Source organism: Ochotona curzoniae, unplaced genomic scaffold, assembly GCF_017591425.1.
Source record: "Ochotona curzoniae isolate NIBS_2020 unplaced genomic scaffold, NIBS_Ocur_1.0 scaffold_2476, whole genome shotgun sequence".
In the NCBI taxonomy this organism is placed as follows: domain Eukaryota; kingdom Metazoa; phylum Chordata; class Mammalia; order Lagomorpha; family Ochotonidae; genus Ochotona; species Ochotona curzoniae.
Genome location: NW_024467095.1, coordinates 15,711,762 through 15,724,166, shown reverse-complemented (window position 1 = coordinate 15,724,166; position 12,405 = coordinate 15,711,762).

Here is a 12,405-nt window from a genome sequence, read left to right as displayed (position 1 = left end):
GACACATTTGCAAAGCTTCAGACATTCACCTTTCCCTGGCTTCTCTGCCCACATTTCAATATTGCTAGGCCTCACCTCTCCTGGAACTCTTGAAATACAAAGTGTCTGGATTCAACAGCTAAAGTCATCACCTTGCACCAGCCTGGATTCCATATGCTTGTGGCCTGGGAAAAGTCTAGGACAGCCCAAAGCTTTGGGACCCTGCACCCATGTGGGAAGAGTCTCCTCCGGGCTCCTGGCTTCAAGTCAGCCCAGCTCCAGCCGCTGTGGACGCTTGGGGAGCCAATCAATGGATGGAAGATCTTTCCCCAGCTCTTCTGTCTCTATATCTAACTTTCCAATAAATTTTTTTTAATTAAAAAAAAATACAAAGCATCTTCACATTGCTGTATTCACTGTCCTGCCCGAGCAGTGAACAGAGGGTGAGGAATTCAGACACACAGGGGCCGTGCTCGGGGCTTACCTGTCCTTGGAGTCTAACCTTGGGAAGCCAGAGAGCAAGCAGGTACTGGGGAAGCCGAGTCGGAGTGCCAGCAAGGGGGAAGGGAGCCCCCTCCCCCATCATGAGCCTTAGTCTGGGCTTGTGAGGGGAGTAGTTACACAACAATGCAGTACCACCCCCTCTCAGGTACAAGGTGATGGTGGAGTGGCTTTCAAGCTCAGGGCCCTGAATTATCATTGCCTACCCCACAGCAGTACCATCTACACAGTAATATGTGAAATGCATGAAAGAATTACCTGAAGATGTAGAAATTGGCTTCTCATCGATGCCAAACAGGAAACAATTTTGCATGTTAAACAAAACAAATTAAGCAAAGGGCATCTCCAGTTTCACGGCTAGCATAAAAATTCAGCAGGACAATCCATTATAAATCTCTGCATCACTGATAAACCGGCAACCTTGTGCTTACACCTCTCAGCCCCAATTGTCTAAGATCCTAGGGGAGCCTGGAAATTAAGCCATAGTTGCCTGGCTCCTTGCTCTGCACTTAGCATTAATCAGAAGTAGAGCACTTCAGACTAGAATCTCCACCCATATGGAATCCCAACACATGCAAAGTGAGGATTTAGACGCAGACACGTTACCTTAACTACAGATCAGCACATCTGACTGCTCTCATGAGAAGCCCAACCAGCTATGTTCAGGGGTTTTTAAGCAAGGATTGTAGCATACACCCAACTGCTAAAACAGAATGTTACATTCACCAGTGACAGTCACAGAGGCAAGACAACCAACCAGCTGGCCAGCCAAGACCAACACCCCTTCCCAGAGTGTGGCCCCAAATAGTATATTCAGTTTTTTACAGGGGTAGGCCATGGTAACTTGAAAAGGGGCAAACCACAATAGCCTGCAAGGTGAAGGGGGAAATGCCACACATTCCCTCCCTATCTGGGCTGGACAGCCCATGTATGACTCTTCCCAGGTCCAGCAATTAAGATAACCATCCACTTAATTACTTGGAGCCACCTGTTTGATAACCAGACTTGGGCCTTGATTCATGAGAATTGGGGCCATTAGGTGCTAAAGGTCATTTAGGTCGTCTGACATGAGCTACAGTTTCTTAGCATAGCAAGCAAAGCAGAAGTTACAAAAGCAAAAATTATTATTGCAGTTAGTAATGAGCCATGTTTACACCATTTTTTTTCCAACTCTACAGGATCATCCAATCAATTAGGAGAGCACGGGACACATGATACCAGTAAGAGTTGTCTTGTGAGAACTACTGAACTGAAACTAATTTGGGGGCAATCCTCTTTGAGCTGTAAAAGAAGGCAAGATCTCCTGCTGGAATGGAATATTTTCTGATAAGCACTTTCGCTTTCCTTTGAGGACTTCCCGAGAACCTGAGGTATTGATAAATCCCGGAAAGATTTCAGATGCAGCCTTACTGTCTCCGTTTTTTATTGTCTGGGTTGTCATAGAATAAGTAAGGTTTAAAATTTAGGACACTCATCAGAACAGATGGACACCTCTTCATATAAACAGCGCCCAGTCCACCCAGCAGCCTAACAAAGCTTAATGAACAGCATGCACTTGATAAGCCAGGAAGCTCAGTGCAAACCGAGAGCTCGGCTTGCATTCAGACTGGGGTCTCTGAGATGCAGTGCAGTTCTTCCAGCCGTTTCTCCTCCCTGCCCTCTCCCATCCCACGTCCAGCCTCTTCTGCTGGACAGAGTTTGCTGGATGTGGAATGCATGAGAATTCCTACAAATACCACCAGCACAATTGTATTACCCCCCAGAGGGGAAGGCTCAGACCACCGATACAGTTATCAGCGTCTAAGTTTCCGTACTTTGCCATCTAAGATACTGGACTGTTTCTGAAGCTGCTGCTTTACTTTCCTTACTTCTTTTTAAGCTTTATTTTTATTGGAAGGCAGATTTATAGAGAAAGATTTCCTATCGCATTGCCTGGCACGATAGCCTGGTGGCTAAATTCTCACCTTGCATGCCAGGATCCCGAATTGGGACTGGTTGTGTACTGGTGACCTGAGAAAGCAGTACAGGACGGCCCAGAGAGAAAAAGAGTCGCTGTACATGCATAGGAGACCTTCTGGGTCTCCTGGAATCTCGTGGTTCCTGGCTCAAGATTGGCTCAGCTCTGGTTGTTGTTAGCATGTGGGGAGTGAACCAGTGGGAACATCTTTATCTCTTCTTATCTCTGCGAATCTGCCTTTCCAATAAAAGTAAATAAATGCTTAAAAAAGGAAAAAAAAAAATAAGAAAAAAGAAATGGATGTTAGCTCCTCATTCCAGCAGTCGCTTTTATGATGACCAAATAGCTCTTGGTACTTTTAGGGAGGGACTGAAAAAAAAATGCTATCATTCCCATCTCCGAATTCGGCCCCTGCTACAAAATTTGACCTGACACTGAGTCTGTCTCCTAAAGGGTGAGAATGACCTGGGGCCACACACGTATGGTAAATTGGATTTTAGAAACAAGTTGACAGATACCCCTTTAAAATGAAGAACCTAGGTGTTTTCTGCTTTTGTGATTCGGCCTTAATTGCTTGGCTGGGAGCTGTGTGAATTCCAGGCCTGATAGTCTACGTGACACCCGGCAGGTCACGTAGGCAGACCACTCCTCAGGAAGGAGACCCCTGGTGTTAGGTAGGATTCACCGCCCTATAGCCCATCAGTTTGTACCTTTGGAAGTTGCTTGCTTCAAACCTGCCAATAGAAGCCTGCCAACTTGCTCTTTTTGAAAGCTAACAGTTAAACTGACCAGTCATGACTGTATAATTGTATGGAATTGACCTGAAATGGATAAAAACGGTAGGCCTTTTTTTTGCCTCTTTTCCCGCCCTGCAGATCTGGCTACAGCCTCAGCTCCAGCTGCCCCTCCCCCACCCAGCCCTGCTGGGCTCGGAGGAGGTCGCTGGAAGACCGAGGCTAACCTGAATAAACCACTTTTATGCCTTGGCATCGACTTCACACTCAAAGATTTTCTGGGGCTCTAAAAATCTGGCACAACAACAGTACCACGACATGGGGCCCAGCTCTATTGCCTAGCAGATAAAGTCCTGGCCTCGAACATGCTGGGATCTCATATGGGTACCGGTTCTACTCCCGGTGGCACTGCTTCCCATCCAGCTCTCTGCCTGTGGCCAGCAGTCGAGGTCGGTCCAGAGCCTTGGAACCGTACACCCATGTGGGAGACCCAGAAGCTCCACGTTCCTGGCTTTGGATCAGCTCAACTCCGGCCGGCCATTATGGTCACTTGGGTTATGAACCACCAAACGGAAAACTCTTTTTCTCTCCTCCTCTCTACAATAAAAATAGATAAGCCTTAAAAAAAATCCCACCAGACATTAAGGTTAAACAACCCCAAGTGCTTCAGCGTTCACCCCTTGATGTTCGTTAGGCAGCTGGGAAGACATCGTTGGCCAGGCTTATTTAGACTACTAGAGTAAATTTTTTAACCTCACTCGCAGAGACACTGCCTCACAATGTAAAAAAACTCCAAGTATTGTGGTGTCAATTTGGGTAAGTCACGGTGTCGCGGGGTGCAAGCGAGGTCACCCCAAACAAGCCCAGGATTTATTAACCAAGCTTGGTGATAACAGGACTCACCAGAAATTAGCAAATGAAAGGTCAGCATGGTAATCCAATCAATGGAAACGCCAAGAGAAAACAAATGACCATTACCCTGAAATCCATCGTTAAAACGAAGACCTATTTCCAAGCTTCCACAGCAATGTAAGTCATCCTTACAGATATACAGCAAACAACCTGGCCACACATTCAAGCATTCACACTTCAAACATTCAACCGTCCCTGGCTTCTTATCCCCATCCCATTACTGTTAGGCCTCACCTCTCCTGCATCTCTTGAAAGTACACACTAATGTGTGTTTCTAATGAAACACAAAGCGTCTTAGCATTAACATCTTTCCTGCCCAAGCAATGAACAGACATACAGGAGCCATACTCAGGGGTTACCTGTACTAGGAGTCTGTCCGTCTGTGGGAAGCCAGAGAGCAAACAGGTGCTGGGGATGCCAAGAGTCGAACTGCTAGAGTGATAGAAGAACAGGACTGACAAAAGAATGAGGAGCTCCCAATCACGGGCCTTTATGGTGGCTTGCAAGGGGAGTGGTTACCCAGCAATACAGAACCGCCCCTTCTCAGGTTCCAGGTGAAGATAGGTGAGCATCAGAGGTGGGCGGGGGGGACCGCCTAGGTGATGGTGGGGAGTGGCTTCCAAACCAGTGACCCTGAACTAGCTTCCTACCCCAAGACAACTGTGCACGCCAGTTTGTTTTCTCGGCTGCTCCACTTCTGATCCAGCTCCCTGCTAATGTGATGGGGAACGCAGCAAGGATGGTCCAATGTTTCGTGGGAGACCCGGATGGAACTTTTGGCTCCAGTTTCTGGCTCCAGGCTTCAGCGTGGCCCAGCCCTGGCCATTGTGGCTGGCTGGACACATAAACAGGGGGTTATGTGAGGACACATGATAAGTAAGGAAAAGACCTCATCAGAAACCAGGCTTAGGGTGGGCTCAGCTGCCACTGGCAATGCCTGTATCACTTATCCAGTGCTTGGGACACAGACATGCTTCCATTTTCTTTTTTAAAGATTTCTTTAAAGTCAGATATACACAGAGAGGAAGATCTTCTGTCTGATGATTCACTCCCCAAGTGGCTGCAATAGCCGGAGCTGAGCTGATCCAATACCAGGAGCCCAGAGTCTCTTCCAAGCCTCACACTTGGGTGCAGGGTCCCAAGGCTTTAGGCTGTGCCTTCACTGGCCACAAGCAGGGAGCTGGATGGGAAGCGGAGGTGCTGGGATTAGAACCGGCAGCAATTGGGATCCTGGTGCGTGCGAGGTGAGGACCCAGGCATGCTTCCCTGGATATTGTGGTCATTTGAGATGTCAACCAATGGGTGGAAAGTTCTCTGTCATTGTCATTCTGCCCTTCAAATAAACTACCTTGATGGAAGGAAATAAACTAGCATGCTGATACTTAAACTTCAGATTTCCTAGCTTCCACAATAGTGAGAAAACAAATTTCTCATGGTTCGTCCTCCTACCTCCCCCCCCCCACACACACACAGTAGGCAGGCTTGATGGACTCACACACTTCCCTTCCTCTGCCCTGGTCTTTGATTTTTACAAAGAACATCCTGGACTAGACTCCTGGGGAGAGTCTTTTGTTTCCAAGAGAAGCACAATAACAAAATATCCCTGGGAGTCCTTCCCTCCCCCACCCTCCACAACACAGGCTCTGGGCTCTGCACAGGACATCCTGGCACTTTTCTGTCACACCCTGTGGCTTGCCCTGGAAGCCAGTCACTCCTGTCTTGCCCAAGATTACCTTCCAGCTTGCCTATCCCTCCCTGTTCCCATTTCATACCAAATTTCCTGGACCAGGTCAGTGCGAAGGATATCCTGTGCACAGGTGGTGGGTACTGAGGCAACCCAGAGCTCAACAAGTGTCATCGGCCAAGACGTCATGCGCATTCCTGGCACCCCAGAGCACGCACAGAACTCCCCACCAACCAGTCATTGAGATGCTATTCAATATGTATTCCCTGAGCACTTTCTCCCTTCTTTTCTTCTCTCTCTCTTTTTTTTTTTTTTTTTTTGGAAAGGCAGATTTCCAGAGAAGGCCAATTAGAGAAAGATCTATCTGCTGGCTCACTCTCCAACTGGCTACAAGAGTCGCAAGAGTGGAGCTGAGCAGACTCAAAGCCGATGTGAGAGGAGTCAGACAGGATAGTAGGCAGGTGGAACTGCTTCTTATATAAAATTGTGAGGAGGGGGCATATCTATCTATCTATCTATCTATCTATCTATCTATCTATCTATCTATCTGCACAAGTTGTTCTTCCCTTGAGGGAGGTAGGTAGGAAGACCAGATTTAACATATCAATTCACCATCTCTGAGTTGTTATCATAACAAAAGCAAGGGAGAAGACCCAGACTAATCTCCCCTCTGAGATGGAGCCTGAGTGATCAGCTTATCACTGGCATGGGAGGAGAAAGTTCACAAGTCCCACCCTTCTGAGGTCTTTTGATTCTGGACCAGGTGCTGGAATGGATTTCTTTTTCTCTTTTCCTCTTGTTCCTTGGGTGACTCCCTCAAAATGGGATATTAACTCCCCTTGCGCATGGGTTTTTTCCTTTCTTGGAGAACCTCTTGCCACCTAGGCAGGGGATGTCTTTTCCTCTGGATTTCCGTGAGTCTTTGCTATGATGGATCCCCCCTCTGCTGCTACAGTAGGAGCCAATTTCCTTCTCCTTAAATAAATTTTGCTTTGCAAACTAGAATTTGTCCACATGAACATTCTTCTTGGGGCCCGGCGGCGTGGCCTAGTGGCTAAAAGTCCTTGCCTTGAACGCGCCGGGATCCCATATGGGCACCGGTTCTAATCCCGGCAGCTCCACTTCCCATCCAGCTCCCTGCTTGTGGCCTGGGGAAGCAGCCAAGGACAGCCCAAAACCTTGGGACCCTGTACCCGTGTGGGAAACCCAGAAGAAGTTCCTAGACCCTGGCTTCAGATCAGGATAGCATCAGCCATTGCGCTCACTTAGGGAGTGAACCATTGAATGGAAGATCTTTCTATCTCTCCTCCTCTCTGTATATCTGACTTTGTAATAAAAATAAATAAATTTAAAAATAAGAAGAAGAAGAAAGAAAATTCTTCTAACATGTGAGACAAGAAATTAGGCCACTCCCAATTTTTGCATCAAATTCCCTGCAACACCAAGAGTCAGAAACCTCCTCCAGGTCTCCCATGTGGGTGCAGGCTCCCAAGGCTTTGGCCTGTCCTCTGCTGCTTTCTCAGGCCACAAGCAGGGAGCTGGATGGGAAGTGGAGCAGCCAGGACAAGAACTGGTTGTCATGGGGGATCCTGACACTTGGAAGGATTAGCTCATTGAGCCATCACATCAGACCTAAGAAGGCCAATTTGAGTCCTGGTTGCTCCACTTCTGGTCCATCTTCCTGCTGAGGCACCCCAGGTAAACAGCACAGGAGAGCCAAACACTTGGACCCCTGACATTCATGTGGGAGATGGAATCCCGAGCTTGTGCCTTTGGCCTGGCCAAGCCCTAGCTGTCAGGGTCATTTGGGGAGTGATTTAGTGGGTTAAAGAGCTCTTCCTCTGGATCTGTAAATCTGCTTTTCAAATAAATAAGTAAAATTCTAAAAAGAATGCTTTTGGCTCATGGTCCCGGAAGTTAGGAAGTTCAAGAACATGGTGTTGGTATCTGCTTGACAATTGATCAGGGCCTTGCTCTGTTATCACTGCCAGAGGGCATGACATGTTGAGACAGAGCAAGCTCCCAGCTGGGATCTTTCTTCCATCCGGAAGTGAGGGTTCCCACGCTCACAATTCATTTAATCCTAATTATACATTCCATTCATCCATGTTGGACAACCAGATCATACTATACAATGTTTACATTTTAGATAAGGTGTCAGAACTAGACTGCCCACCAGAGGATAATAATCAAATTGAATTGGCCACATTTTCAAAATAATTTTATTTACTTGAGAGACAGACAGCGGGAACTCCCATCTGCCAGTTTATTTCCCAAATGGCTGCATCAGACAGAGCTGGGCTGAACTAAGCGTGGAGCGGAGAGGTACATGGGAGAATCTGTTTACCTGAGTGTTCATTGCTACCTTCTGTGTTAGCAGAAGCTGGGGTCAAGCTTCAGCTGGATATTGAGTCCAAGTGTTACTCCATGGGCTGGGAGTAGCTTAATCAGCTAGACCAACTGTCCATCCTGAATTGGTTTCATATCCTGAATTGCCTCACAAACATGGAGGAAGCATGGATGATCATGAACAACATAATAACAGTGACATTTTCTTGGGGGTGGGAGTGACAAAGTCGTCTTGACCCCTACCCAGACAACACTAAAGGCTTGGTTCAAGAACAGGAAAGAGAAAGACTGCCAAGGTCTGGACATTAACAGTGAAGACACCCAGTGGGGTGAAAAAAAGAGAATAGCTGTGAAAGAACAGGGCGTGGCAAAGCTGGAGGTCATGTGACCCTCACAAGGAGAGAGGTTGCAAGGTGGTCTGTGATAAGCACCCATGTTTTTTTCCTCTTAGTTGGCAGGCCTGTGTTTGTCAGCACAGCCTGTGAGTGGAGACCATGCCCAGGACTTGGCTTCATCCCAGGTAGGACAGACAGCAGCAGCAACCCTGGAAGCTTCAGTACACAAAGCCACCTCCATCCGCAGCTCGAATGCCATCTGACCCTGCCAGTCCACTGCCTAGAGCCTGCCAGAGCCTCCTCTCACGGCGCGCAGGACCAAGTCCAACCTCCAGCTGGCTCCAACCTGCCCCTTCCCATCCAGCACCTTCTGCTCCAACAGCACAAGCCAGACTGTCCCCAGCTCCCTCCAACGCCACGGTGTCGAGCAATGCACCTGTACTTCTGTAGTCCGCCACAAGGGCACACGGCTAACTCCTGTGCATTTGACACTCACCTTGTCAATGCACCCACACGGCTGCCCACATTCCCCACCAGTCCCAGTTAATGCTGCATTCTGGGGCTCTTAAACCACCCTACAGATACCTCCACCACTGCACATCCCCTCATGCCCCCAAAACAACGGCTTGCTTTCTTCTCTTTTAGGCTCTGAAAGATGACTTTTTTTTTTTTTGAAGATTTGTTGTTGTTGTTGTTGTTGTTGTTGGAAAGTCATATGAAAAGAGAAGGAGAGACAGGGAGGAAGATCTTCCATCTGCTGATTTACTCCTCAAATGGCCACAATGGCTGGAGCTGAGCCAATCCGAAGCGAGATGTCAGGAGTTTCTTCAGGGTCTCCTATGTGATTGCAGGGTCCCAAGTTTTGGCCCATCCTCTGCTGATTTCCTAGGACACAAGCAGGGAGCTAGATGGGAAGTGGAGCAGCCAGGATTGGAACTGACACCAATTTGGGATCCCGGCGTGTATGCAAGACGAGGACTTTAGCCTAGCTGCTATGCTTCTGCAGTGGGGAAGTCTTTTTTTTTTTTTTGAAAGACTGGCCTAAGATAACTAAGTCCTTTTTTTTTTTTTTTTTTTTTTTTGTAAAGATTCATTTTACTAGGTCCGGCACGATAGCGTAATGGTTAGGGTCTTCACCTTGAATGCACTGTGATCCCATGTGGGCGTCGGTTCTGGTCCCGGCGGCTCCCCTTCCCATCCAGCTCCCTGCTGTTGCCTGGGAAAGCAGTTAAGGACAACCCAAAGCCTTGGGACCTGCACCCAAGCATGGGAGACCTGGAAGAAGTTTCTGGCTCCTGGCTTTGGATCAGCGCAGCACAGGCCGTTGCGCTCACACTCTCTGTGTGAGAGACCTAGAAGAAGGTTCTGGCTCCTGGTTTGGATTGGCTTGGCTCCAGTGGCTGGTGCGGCCATTTGGAGAGTTAACCAACAGAGAATCATTTTGTTTCTCCTTCTCTCTGTGTATCTGCCTTACCAATTTAAAAAAAAAAAAAATCTTAAAAAAAAGGGGGCCTGGCGTGGTGATCTAGCAGCTAAAGTCCTCACCTTGAGTTTTGGACCATCCTAGATTGCTTTCCCAGGCCACAGCAGGGAGCCAGATGGGAAATGGAATAACCTGCATATAAACTGGTGCCCATATGGAATCCCAGCAGATGTAAAGTGAGAACTTACACACTAGGCTACCATTCTGGGCCCTATTTATTATTTATTATTTATTATTTATTCATTTATTCATTCATTTTTATTGGAGAGGCAGGTCAGATTTACAGAGAAGAGAGGACACAGAGAGAAATATCTTTCATCCATTGGTTCGCTCCCCACATGGCCACAAAGTCAGAGCTGAGCCCATCCAAAGCCAGGAGCTTCTTCTGGCCTAAGACTTTGGGCCATCCTCCACGGCTTTCTCAGGCCGCAAGTAGGAGCTGGATAGGACAACCTGGACAAAAACCTGTGCTGTCTGAATCCAAGAGTCCCTTAGGTTTCTGTTCAAATATCACCTTAGAAAGGCCTTCTTGGTTTCCTGGTCTAAAGAAAAAAGTGAATGAGTTGGTGGACGCGTGGCCACAACAGCCAGAGCTGAGTCAATCTGAAGCCAGAAGCCAGGAGCTTCTTCTGGATCTCCCACACAGATGCAGGGTCCCAAGGCTTTGAGCTGTCCTCTGCTGATTTCCTAGGCCACATGCGGAGAGCTGGATGGGAACTGGGTCTGCCAAGACAGAAACTGGTGTACATATGGGATCCCGGCATGTGCAAGGCAATGACTTTAGCTGCTCTGCTACCACACTGGGTCCTAAATAAAAATCTTAAAAAAAAAACCAAAAAAACAGCCAGATGTAATGTGAGCTGGGCCAGGCTAGGCAGCAGCACAGACTGGCACATACCAAAACAGGGCCTAGGTGCAAGCTGGGTTGGGATTTTTTGGAGTTGACTTGACTAGGCTGTGGCACCCATTTGTATGGGTAAAGATGGGCCTGTGGTGGGCTGGCTGGCTGGGCTGGGCCGCAGTACCTGGCAGTTCCCATGACATATGGGACAGAGGCAGAACTACCCAGGCTGTATCCACTGGTATATGCATTGGCTTGTGTAGGTGACAGATCACACCTGACCCTGCATTGGCTGGCACACATAAGAGTTAAGCCTGAGGTCAGGTCACCCCAGCAGAGGTTTCTTGGGGACTCCCTGATTGGACTGCTGGACTCAGATTCTAGCCACAGGAAAAAAAAAAAAAGGCATGATTCCACTTAGAGTAGTCATATCGATAGAGCGAGATTAGAAAGGCGACTGCCAGGTGCTGGGCCAGCACAGGAAGCACTAACGGTGTATGATGCTCCTGAGCTGACCTACGCCTGGTCAAGATGGCACCTTTTATGTAGTGTATAGCTGCATAACAACAAAATATTTATAAAATACACATGTGCCTTGGAAGCATCTGCAGTGGCAAAGGTACCCTGGCTGAGGGCCTGCTCCCTGTAAGTGCTGGGTGGGACCCAATTGCACCTGGCATCCGGCTGCCAGGCAGGTAAGTGTGGAGAAGTCCCAGCTGCCTGCAGAGCAGTAAGCTACCATGGGAGAAGGCATGGGGGTTATATAGTCCTGCAAAGGAGTCCAGGCATGCGCTGAGTCCAAGCTCAGCTCAGCTGTGAGCGACCTGGGAGCTGCAGGCAATGGCTGTCTCTCCATCTCCTCCCTTCCTCACCCAGGTCCAGCCCTCCCTATGGCACGCACCTGCCCAGGGCACCATCATCCCAAGGCCCAGGGCCAAGCTTGGGGGTTGCCATTTGTAGATGTGGCCACAAGTACTCCGGGGTGGGAGTGGAGCCTGGGGTCAGCAGGTACTGCCCTCTCAGGTTTTATAAAAGGTCAGGGCAGTGGACTTGTGGAGTTCTATGGTAACCTGGAGGCAAAACTGGATAGGGAGTTCCACCTCCCCCTCTCAGCCACACGTCACTGTCCATGCCTTAGTGCCATGGCCTCCGTGGGACAGAGAAGAATCTAGGGTAGTAGGGGCTGAAGTCAGCCATGCTCCACTACTCTCATGTGTGGCAGAACTGCAGAGCCTGGTACATGATGTACAGGGAGAAAAGTAACATCTTTTTCATTCTATTTCTTCCAGTATGTGTATGTGTGTGCAGAAGATTGCATAAAACCCACAGGCACAGCTTAAGAGAACCAGGGTGTGCCACCCTTTGGCTTCAGGATTATTTTGAGCGGAAGGCATCAGAGGATCAAGAAAAACAGGAAGTGTTTTGTGCCCTGTGCTTATCCAACCAGCAACAGGGCATGGATGCCCCCATCAAAGTGCCTGTGTCTCTCTAACCAGAGAGAGGAGACTCGCCCTTATCGCTGCAGACAGAAGGCTGGCATGAGATGAGTCTGCATAAACAAATTCGGAGATTGTAACTTCCCTGCCTTCTTAGCCACTTCCCCACAATAAATCAACCCTTGCGGGCCAGC